The 11,647-nt window shown below is 41.0% G+C and overlaps 1 pseudogene; it reads right to left on the reverse strand.

Annotated features, from left to right (window-relative positions):
• Positions 1–510: 510 nt before the first annotated feature.
• Positions 511–11,398, reverse strand: LOC703959 (NBPF family member NBPF6-like protein; annotated as a pseudogene).
• Positions 11,399–11,647: the final 249 nt, after the last annotated feature.

The following is an 11,647-nucleotide window of genomic DNA, read 5'->3' on the forward strand; positions in this document are numbered from 1 at the left end:
TCTTGGGATGGCTAGAACAGCTTGGGAAAACTGTTCAGGAACTCTAATCATCAAGAATATTTCAGGAAGGCTGGGCGCGGTGGCTCACGTCTATAATCCCAGCACTTTAGGTGGCAGGGGTCGGCGAATTGCTTGACCTCAGGAGTTTGAGGCCAGCCTGGGCAACAAGGCAAGACCCTGTCTCTACCAAAAAGGCAAAAATATAGTTGGGAGTAGTGGCATCATCTGTGGTCTCAGCTACTCAGGAGGCTGAGGTGGGAGGGTCATTTGATCTAGGTTGTAGGTTGTCGTGAGCTGAGATCATGCCACTGCACTCTAGCCTGGATGACAGAACAAGAAACCCTATCTCTCTCTCTCTCTCTCTCTATATATATATATATATATTTATATATATAAAATTTATATATATTATATATAATATATATTTATATATATATAATTTATATATATATATAAATTTTTTTTTTCTTCAGGAAAGATAAGATATCCCATTTTAAAGAAGGAGATCTGTTAAACGGATTTGTACATGTGCTGCAGTAGTGGCAGAGAGTCTGCCATAATCTCTTCACTCTCTCCATTCTGGCCTGCTTTGAGTATACCAGCTTGCAGATGCCATTTGGGGTCAGAGGAACTGAGGTGAGGACAGGAGCAGAGCAAATTACTTGACCCAACAGGGAACTGTACTTGAGACTTGATCCCAGAGCTATGTTCAGCCTAATCACTTTTTTAAAGTGAATATTTAGGACCTGCATGCAGAGAATAACATCTCTCAGTTTAGACAGAGGTGTTGAGCATGTAGAATGTAGGAGCTACTGAGAGATTGATGGAGCTTTATTTTTCTTATCAAAGGAGCACTCACTGTATATCCAGAGCAGAGGAGTCTTCCTGTGCATCAAAGAGGAAGGCATTGCTGCTGGGAAGTTGGTGGGAGACATGGCAGCTGGAATGAGTCAAATGCTGTTCATCTAGTGAGTCCTCCAGGACTTCATCCATTTCTTCCTCCTAGACCTTCCTCCTGAGCCTGGTGGAGTAGGCAAGACAAGGGATTAAACCAAGGCAGCCTGGAACCACAGCTTCATAGCTAGTTCTGATCTGAAGCTCATGGAAGAGGCACCAAAACCAAATGGACCATCATATCAAAGAGGAAGTATACAATCCACTTTTGACTGGGAGTATAGTGGGCCAAGAGTTAGTATAGAAGTGAAAACAGCAAGTGATCAGTGCTTTGACCTCATAACACACAGATAAGAAGGCAGACTCAACAACTACTCTAAAATACACTCAGGGCACACAGGACACACAGAGATTCATACTATTGGCTTCGAAATGCTGTGTTCAAATTTTATTTCATATGATGTGGAGTGGTCCATTGAATACCAGCTCCTGAGACAACGTAACATCCCAGGGCTTTTGCAGATTTTAGACCCCTAGCTCTAAATACTTGCTATGGTTTCAGTTTATTTTCAAGGTAATTTTCTGGCTAAAAAACGTCTGCCAACATAATTCAGGAAAACTGTGCAGAAACCAGATAGGCATCTCACTTTGGTTTGCAACCATATAGATTTTAAAGATACAGAAACCAGGGATCCCTGGTTAGTTTACTTTTCAGTAAGACTGACTAGTTAACTAAGTGTGAGAAATTACTAGGAAATAAGAACCAATACAAGAATTGCAAAGAGAACAGAGAACCATTTTTTAAAGGGTACATTGTATAATCAGTCAACAAAAAGAGGTACACTCAGCAGTTTCTGCTTTTTCTAGATCTGGGACCTTTAACCTCTTGAACCCTTGTTTCTGGAATTCTCTTTAGATTTGGTCAGTCCATTATCAGCCCCTTCATCATTCAGAGTTACCTGGGAGCCAGTAGCTTTTGCCTGTCTTCATTTTTCTTACCATTGTGATTTTCTGCAAATCAAAATTAGAAAGAGCTGGTCAGAAATTAAGCAGGTCCCATTTCACACATTGCACACATGGGGCCTATATGATCAGGGACATAACACTTGACATGTGTGTTCAGAATGCTCTGTGAGAATTTTTGCGGAGGCCTCAGGTTGTGTCTTTAGAGAAGTGGCCTGGTGGGCTTCCCTGAGCCCACTGGACAGGGTGTTCCTGATGTGGTGAATCATCACCATGACATCAGCTGTCTGAAGCAGAGCAAAAAGTTTAAAATGTCTTTTGTTCCCCAGCTCAAAGAATACTTGCCTGGCTGCCCTTTGGACTTCTCCAGTTGTAACCTTCCTTCCTGCCACAGGCTGGTTGCCAGACCATGACTGTTTGTCCCCTTGCTACTCACACACAGAACCTGCTCCAGTCTTGGAGAGGACATATAGCCCTGTCCTACCCCTACTGCAAAACCAGAGGACTGCCCAGGTGCCTTCAAGTCTGTCCCGGTTGTGCTTCCTCCAATGTTCTTGGGGGTAATTCTTTTTCTCTTCTTCTCAGTTTGTTAGTGAAAATTGGGGGTGATTCTGTGAAAAATATTCCAGTATAAATCAACTTTTCTAACATCAGTTTCTACTATATCTTGTCCCTAAACTAACTCCAAAAGATTTGGACAGTTTATCGGGACCTGAAAATAAATAAATAAATAACCCTGAAAGAGAAATACACTCATGAACATTAAGATACTACTTCAACCGATCTGTACAGCAGCCGTGGAATTATGATTTGACCCACTTTACAAATGAGGAAACAGAAATTCAAGAAGGATCAATCACTTGCACAAAGTTAGTAAATACAGCGCTGAGGCTAGAGCCTAGGTAATTCTGATTCTTAGTCCACGGATCTTCCCATTCTAACAAGCTGCCTTCTGTCATACTGTTCTTTCTGACCACAAAGATTGAACGGAGACTTCAGCTTCTGGCCAAGTTGGAGAAATAGGGACCAGATTTGTCCTCCACCTTAAACAACTAAGAAACTGGAAAAGGTATTTTAAACTCTAGCTTCAACATTGGATATAGTGCAGTACAGGACAGTGATCCCTGAGAGAGAGAAAATAAAAGAGGTGAGCCCTATGACTGCTCCAGTTTCCTGCCTGAGATTGTCAAGTGCAGAGCAGGGAGGGAGGACCCAGGCAGAGCCTGGTAGTAAGTTTGAAGAAGTCAGGGTGGGTAGACATCACAGGACAGACTAGAGACTAGATTGCTGCACAGACAGAATGCCTTGGATATCTGTCTTCAATCTTCAGCTAAGTACTGATTAGTACATGAATTTGAGGAAATTATGCAAAGCAGGGAAAAGAACTTCCCAAAAGGAATAATCTCTGTAGTTCACACAGAGTTTGCAACATTTGGTGTTTCCATTAGCTAGAGTGAAAATCCCTTTTAATAGAGGGAGCATTGCTTAGAACAGGAGTCGCCAACCCCCAGCATTGGTCCATGCCCTGTTAGGAACGGGGCCGCACAGCAGAAGGTGAGCAGCCAGCCAGAAAGCATTATGGCCTGAGTTCTACCTCCTGTGAGATCAGCACTGGCATTAGATTAGCATTGGAGCACAAGCCCTATTGTGAACTGTACATGCCACGGGTCTAGGTTGCACGCTCCTTATGAGACTCTAACTAGTGCCTGATGATCTGAGGTGGAACAGTTTCCTACTGAAACCACCCAACTCCCAACCCCTACCATCCCACCCCCACCTTGTCTGTGGAAAAATTGTCTTTCATGCAACCAGTCCCTGGTGCCAAATCTGTGGGAGATCACTAGCTTAGAACCTTCAAAAGAGTGTTGCCCCCAGTGTAAACTATGGACTTTGTGTGATAATGACATGTCAATGTAAGTTCATCAACTGTAACAAATGTACCATTCTGGGGAGAGATGCTGATAGCCTAGGAGGCTATGCATGTGTGCAGGCAGGGTGTATATGGGAACTTTTTGTATTCCCTGCTCAATTTTGGTGTGAATCTGAAACTACTCTAAAAAATAAGATCTATTTTCTTAAAAGTCATATTGCCTCCATAGTGGGAAAAAAAAATAGCGGTTGACTACTAGCTGCTCTTATCCTGCCTAAAAAATTTAAAAAGCCAGCTTTAAAAGATACAAATTGATTTTAAGTAACTTTATTGTATACCAAAACAAAGCTAAAATAGTTTTAACACAAAATGCAAAAAAATCCAGCACTCAATAAGTTACAATTCGCAATGTCTAACACCAAATCAAATAATGTTAGGAATGCAGAGAGACAGAAAACTGTAATCCATGATAAGAAGGGGGAAAAAAAATCAATCTGCTTAAACTGACTTAGAAAGGACACATCAAGTGAGAATTAAAAAATCAATAGAAAGGACACAGATGACAGAATCTGTAGACAAGGACATTGAAACAAATATAACTATATTCCTTGTATTAAAGAAGCTAGGCCAGGTGTGGCAGCTCATGCTTGTAATCCTGGCACTTTGCGAGGCCAAGGTGGGTGGGTCATCTGCGGTCAGGAGTTGGTGACCAGCCTGGCCAATGTGGTGAAACACCATCTCTCTGAAAAATATGAAAATTAGCTGGGTGTGGAGGCACGTCCCAGCTACTCAGGAGGCTGCAGGCACAAGAATCCCAGCTACTCAGGAGGCTGAGGCACAAGAATCACTTGAACCCAGGAGGTGAAGGTTGCAGTGAGCTGAAATCTCACCATTGTACTTCAGCCTGGGCAACAGAACGAGACTCTGTCTCAAAAAATAGAATAAAATAAAATAAACAAGCTAGGGGAAAATATGAAATGATGAAGAGTTACATAGAAGGCCTTAAAAAAGATATAAATTAAATTTACATGAAAAATAAAGTCTGAGATGAAAATACACTGGATAGGATTAACAGCAGATGCTGCTGAAGAAAGATTAACCAATTTCAAGACATGGAAATAGAAACAAAGAGAGAAAAAAAAGATACAACAAAAATGAACAGACCATTAGTCAGCTGTGGTAAAATTTCAAAGCAGCTAATACAAATATAACTGGAGTCTTTGAATGAGAGGCTAGAGAGAAAGAAGAGAATATATATTATATAGATTTGATATACATGTGCCATATATAATATCTTGTATATGCCATGTATAAGACATATATGTCATTATTATTCAAATTTGATCAGAACTATAAACATGCAGATGCAAGAAACTAGATAAAGTAAAACAATATGTAAAAGATAAAACTATACAAGGTCTTATCTTAACTAAACTGCTTCAAACCAGTGATAAATAGAAAATCTCAAAAGTGGCCAGAGGAAAAACGACATATTATGTACGGAGGAACAAAAATAAGAATTATGGCAGACTTCTTGTTGGAAACAATGTAATCCAGAAAACAGTGTAATATCACTTTTCAAACACTTTAAAAACAAAAACTGTCAACTAGAATCCTACGCCCAGTGAAAATATCTTCCAGAAGTGAAGCTGAGTTCTTATGCTCATCAAGATGAAGTAATCCACTATACTCTATCTCTCTTACTGATTGAAACTAAGAACTCTCAGGCCAGGCACAGTGGCTCACACCTGTAATCCCAGCATTTTGGGAGGCCAAAGCAGGTGGATCACGTGAGCTCAGTAGTTCAACACCAGCCTGGGCAACATGGAGAAACCCTGTCTCTACAAAAAATACAAAAGTCATCCAGGCGTGGTGGCACACACCTGTAGTACCAGCTACTTGGGAGGCTGAGGTTGGAGGAATGCTTGAGCCCAGGAGGCACAGATCACAGTCAGCCAAGATTGTGTCACTGCACTCCAGCTTGGGTAAGAGAGCAAGACTCTGTCTCAAAATAAAAAACAAAACTCAGAACTCTTGAAAGAATATGCAAAGTGATTACCTGAGTGCTCTAAAGAGAAAACAATAGAATGCAGATTAAGGACCATAGTCAAAACTAAGATAAAATTTACAATGGAGATAACTCTGCATTTTTTCTCCCCACTTTGGGGCACTTGGGAGGAGCTAAGGGTCTTCAGAGCCTGTAGCCAACTTACCTGTGGCCAGTTTTCTGACAAGGATCTCTGTCAGCTGGCTTCCTTGTACCATTTGCTCACAGAATCTCTGTCTCTGGTAGTAGGCAATGCCAGTGTTCCTAAGAAGGCCCCCAAAAGACTTGACTGTGTTCTTCACATGCTGGGTGAAAAGGTAGCAGACACCTCTCCCTTCCTGTATCTTCTGTAGAAAGTGGGTCAGTTCTTTAGCCTGAGCCTGAATTAAGGGATCATGTATCTTAAGGTGGGAAAGAGGAGTAAGAGGGAATGTAGTGAATAATAGATTATAGAAGTTTCAGAGGAGAGATCTCTTAGAATCCCTGTGAGGAACTCCCAAGTTGAATTCTTTTTTTTTTTCTTTTTTTTTTCTTTCTTTTTCTTTTCTTTTCTTTTTTTTTTTTTTTTTGAGACAGAGTCTCACTCTGTTGCCCAGACTGGAATGCAGTGATGTGATCTCAGCTCACTGCAACCTCTGCCTCTGCCTCCGCCTCCCAGGTTCAAGCAATTCTCTTGCCTCAGACTTCCAAGTAGCTGGGACTACAGGTGCCCACAACCATGCCAGGATAATTTATATATTTTTTGTAGAGATGGGGTTTTGCCATGTTGGTCATGCTAGTCTCGAACTCCTGACCTCAAATGATTCATGCACCTCACTGTACCAAAGTGCTGGGATTACAGGCATGAGCCACCTCACCTGGCCCAAGATGAATTCTTGTACAAGTTGTGTGACTTGCCTGTGGCAGAAGGAATGAAGAAACAGCCTTGGGGTTGTCTGTTATTTTACTAACTTTGCTTTAAAAAGATGCCCCTTTGGTTCCCCACTTTAGCCCAAGTACATTTTCGTACAATATACATTAAGCATTATATAGTAACTGGCAAAAAAAAAGAAAGAAAGAAAGAAAAAAAGCCAGGTTCAAAAATGTTGGCCAGGTATCTCTGGTGTTATTGAAAGTTAAAAAGAAAAATCAGTGAAAAGGTCAAGAAGGGCAATATTCTTTTGAATGACATGAAGATAGACCATAATCAGTAAGAAGGCAATTAAAACTAAAGTTCTGGCCGGGTGCAGTGGCTCACACCTGTAATCCCAGCACTTTGGGAGGCCGAGGCAGGCAGATTACCTTAGGTCAGAAATTTTGAGACCAGCCTGGCCAACATGGCGACACCCCATCTCTACTAAAAATACAAAAATTAGCTGGCATGGTGGTGTGTGCCTGTACTCTCAGTTCCTTGGGAGGCTGACCTAGGAGGATCGCTTGAACCTGGGAGGTGGAGGCTGCAATGAGCTGAGATCACACAACTGCACTCTAGCCTGGGCAACAGGGTAAGACTCCATCTCAAAAAAAAAAAAAAGTAAAGTTCTGAGTAGTAATTTCATTACTCTATGTGGGATTTCATTGTTTTCTAATTATTGTTTAAATATTTCTCATGGTGATATGGTTTGGCTCTGTGTCCCCACCCAAATCTCATGTTGGATTGTAATCCCCAATGTTGGGGGAGGGAACAGCTGGAAGGTGACTGGATCATGGGGGCGGGTTTCCCCCCTTGCTGTTCTCTTGATAGTGAATGAGTTCTCATGAGGTCTGGTTTTTGAAAGTGCAGCACCTCCCTCTTTGCTCTCTCTCTCTCCTCTTCTGGCCATGTGAAGACCATGCCTGCTTCTCCTTCGACTTCCACAATGATTGTAAGTTTCTCGAGGCCAGCCCAGAAGCAGAAGCCTGTACAGTCCACAGAACCATGAGCCGATTAAACCTCTTTTCTTTATAAATCACCCAGTCTCAGATGCGTGTTTATAGCAGTGTGAGAATGGACTAATACACGTGGGTTCAAATGTGGAGTGTGAGCTCTGTGAGTCTAAGGACAGTGCCACCTATGACCCAACTTACCGCACCCGGTACTATGTACACATACAAGTAGTTATTCAGTTAATGTTTAGAACCATGTAATCCCAGAGCTGGACTGAACATTTACAGTCATCTACTACATCTCATGCTTGAGTTTTCTCCCTGATATTCTTCTAAGTAGTTATCCTCAGGTCCTCTTTCAAACTCTATTCCTTAGAGTTACTAGAAAGTGTCAGCGGAAGTAAAGACACATACTGGGGAGAAGCAGGGGCTCCAGACCTATCCCCTCTTCAATCAAATCTCTCTGCTTTGGTGAGTTTTACACATTTGAGCTTCTATGATTTCATTTCAACAAAGCATTAAAAGAAAGATTAAAAGAAGTTTTGAATGCTACAATCTACTTTACATCTGAAACCCTCTAAGGATAGTCAATGCTGGTCCTGAGCAAATTAATAATTCATTTTCCACACAATAGCTGCTCAATCATCTATCTATCCAATAGCCCTAGCAGTTAATACTCCACCTAGTATAACACTTTTAAAAAAAGTTTGGAGGAGAAACATTCTTATCATGAAAGGCACTTTGGAAAGTTTGAAAATATCTCTTACAGAAAATGATAATGACAATCACCATATCTATAAATGGGAACAAATATAATAATTATAGAAAATAGTTGTTCAGAGTTTTATATGTGTTAGAGATGATTCTAACTACTTGCAATTGTGCATTTAATCTTCATAACCCTCTAAGGTAGATACTGTCAGTATTTCCATTTTATAAATGAGGTAGCCTAGGTTGATGACATGCAGAAAAGTGAAGTAAATTTGACCAAGGACACACAGATAGAAGCCACATTGCTATTATGCCAACACAGGCAGCTGTCTCCATTTTACTAATGTGCTATTTAATGGAAAACCCTAGACACCTAACTAGACCATAGCCTCATTGTGTCTTAGTCTAGTTCTGTGTCTGCCTCATACATTTCTGCCCTTCTCCTTGCACAAATTTTCTCTTTGTTCTACCAGCCTAGGCTGCCCCACTTCAAACGGTATTTATACACTTCCCACAGAGGTACCTCCTTACTGGAGCCTTGCAGCTGGCATCGGCAATTCAGCCAGCTCCCTCTCCTGAAACTGCAGCTCCTCCTCCAGCACAGATTCTATAAGGTCTTTGCACTCTTCACACTCTGAGAAAAGGCAGACATGCCTGCATCATGGAAGGCTGGACGTGCTGCTGTGGTCACTGCCTGCAGGACAGGAAGCAGGGTCTATCTCAAGGATAAAAGTATCCCCAGTACCAGGCTTTACACTAGGATTTCCATATCTTTATTCCTCAGTCTCTCAACTACTCCCCGTTTTAGAGATGAGGAAAGAAGAACCCATAGGCTGATAAAACAACTTGACAAGATGATTCAACTGGAATGAGACAGTCAGAATTCACATCCCCTGAGGTCTGACTCCACATCTTTTTTTCTTTTTTCTTTTTTTTTTGAGATGGAATCTCACTTTGTTGCCCAGATTGGAGTGCAGTGGCATGATCTCGGTTCACATCAACCTCTGACTCCCGGGTTATTCTCCTGCCTCAGCCTCCCAAATAGCTAAGATTACAAGTGTGCACCACCACACCCTGCTAGTTTTTGTATTTTCAGTAGAGACAAGGCTTCACGATGTTGGCCAGGCTGGTCTCGAACTCCTGACCTCAAATGATCTACCCACCTTGACTTTCCAAAGTGCTGGGATTACAGTAAGTGTGCCAATGTGCCTGGCCATGACTTCAAATCTTAAGGCCAATTTACCAAACCTTACAGCCTCTTAAATAAAACATGAACATAAGGCCAAGAAATAATGGCTTCCTGTGTCACTTCCTGTGTTTGGGAAGATACTAAGAACTGTAGGACTGATGGTTCTCCTGCTTCAAGAGTTTCAATAATCCCAAAATATTTCAAAGATTTAAACATTTATCTGTATACAACTGTGTAAAGCTGTATATGGAGGAGAAAGATCCAAATGATATATGCCCAAATGCTAATAGGTGGTATTTTGAAGGGAGAACCAACACGTAGTGTTTGTCATGGTACTGTTGCAGTAGGTTTTTAAGAATTATCATCATATGATCATCACCACTATCCAAACAGGTAGTTACTACTCTATTACCATTACAGATGAGGAAACTGAGGCACAGTGACGACGAGTAAGATTTGAACCCAGGAAATTTGGCCCTAGGGTATATGCTCTTTAATCACTGCACAATAATACCTTTATACTAAGGTCTTAGGTAATATGATTCTTCTTCTCTAGCTTGAGAATTTTTTTTTCCTACAATTATAATGAATGAAGTTTTTTTTAAACTAGTTTTTCCACACACCAAAGCTCATCTTTTCACTTCTTTAGTAAGTGGGCTTTTGGCTTTACTTTTCTATCACAGTAAGTTAGACAGCAACTTTTAGTTACCTCCCACACAATGATTTATTTTAAAATAATTGCAGAAATTTGAAAGCAAATTCAATTTCAATGTTAACCAGAATCCTCTTCTAATTAATATCCCTGTTCCTCTCATGCCCTTGTTCCCATGTTTCCCTGTCATTACAGCTTCTCCCTTCCCCGACTATTAGTAACAGGTTTTGGATTTTACAGTGAATTTAAAAATGTGAGAGCCAACTGTGGAGAGGAAAGGACTAGCTCTTAAACTGGCCTGGCCTTCTACTGAGAACGGCGGTCTGCTCCACTTGGCCTTGTTCTCATTTTGGCCATATGTCTCATAGCTCTGATCCTGGACGTCCACCTGCAGTTGTTTGCTGTCCGTAAAGTTGATACTCAGAGAGAGACAGAAAGGGTGTTACAAAGTCTCTGATTTTTCTGGAAATACCCTCAATCTAACCACAGCATGAGGAATGGCTTATCTGAACTTTTGTGGGAAGAGAAAATTGATCCAGGTATAATAAAGACTTTTCTCCATGTTTGCTATTGAAGTTCGCATCTCCACATATCTGTGACTCAGTTGAGAATAAGTAGTTTTAAGTTCCTTCAAGGCAGATAGGGTATATACTATTACCTCTTTCACCCCTGGTGCTGTTGGCACAGTGCTGTGCAAATGTGTGTTCTTTAAAAAGTTTAAATTGAATCCTGAGCTGTTTTAACCAACAGTGATGTTACATGTTTGTAGAAGCTGATACTCATTGCTGAGAAGGGAAAGACAGTTTCATGCCTAAACCAAGGTTTTGGTCTCTATTCCTCACTACACTCGCCCTGCAAACTTTACACCTTTGTGCCTCAGTTTTTCTGTCCTTGGCAAATTGAGAGTAAAATGCCCACTTCTACCTTTTTGGGAGAGTAGTCAGGATAAAATTAATTGTGATAGAGAATAAAGTCTGCAGTGTTTCATTTCACAGAGGAAAATGGACAATCATTTATCACTTTGATGACCTTGCCCCTATGGGACCTACTGTATTTCTGCAGGTGATTGGCCAGGGAGTAGGCAGTAGCTTTGGATGTCAGGAATTTCTCTGTGAGGTCTCGGAAGTTCTGTTTGCATTTTTCCAGTTCAGAGCGCAAGTACTGGTTGGTTTCCAGGATGCTCGTTTCTGCCCTTGGACCAGAACAAGTGGTGGGAGATACGGCCATGCTGAAGCTTGTGGAGGAAGTGGAATCAGAGCCTAGGGAGAATAAACCCAAACAAATAATACATTAAAAACAAATGCATGGATTATGGTAATGGTTGCACTACTTGGGTAAATTACTAAAAATTATTGAACTGTACAATTATAATGGGTAAATTTTATAGTATGTAAATTACACCTCAATAAAGTTTCTTTACATTAAACAAAGATTTAAATGAGTCAAAAGAAAGCAGATCTGATTCATTACTTACTT

Source organism: Macaca mulatta, chromosome 1, assembly GCF_049350105.2.
Source record: "Macaca mulatta isolate MMU2019108-1 chromosome 1, T2T-MMU8v2.0, whole genome shotgun sequence".
Classification (NCBI taxonomy): domain Eukaryota; kingdom Metazoa; phylum Chordata; class Mammalia; order Primates; family Cercopithecidae; genus Macaca; species Macaca mulatta.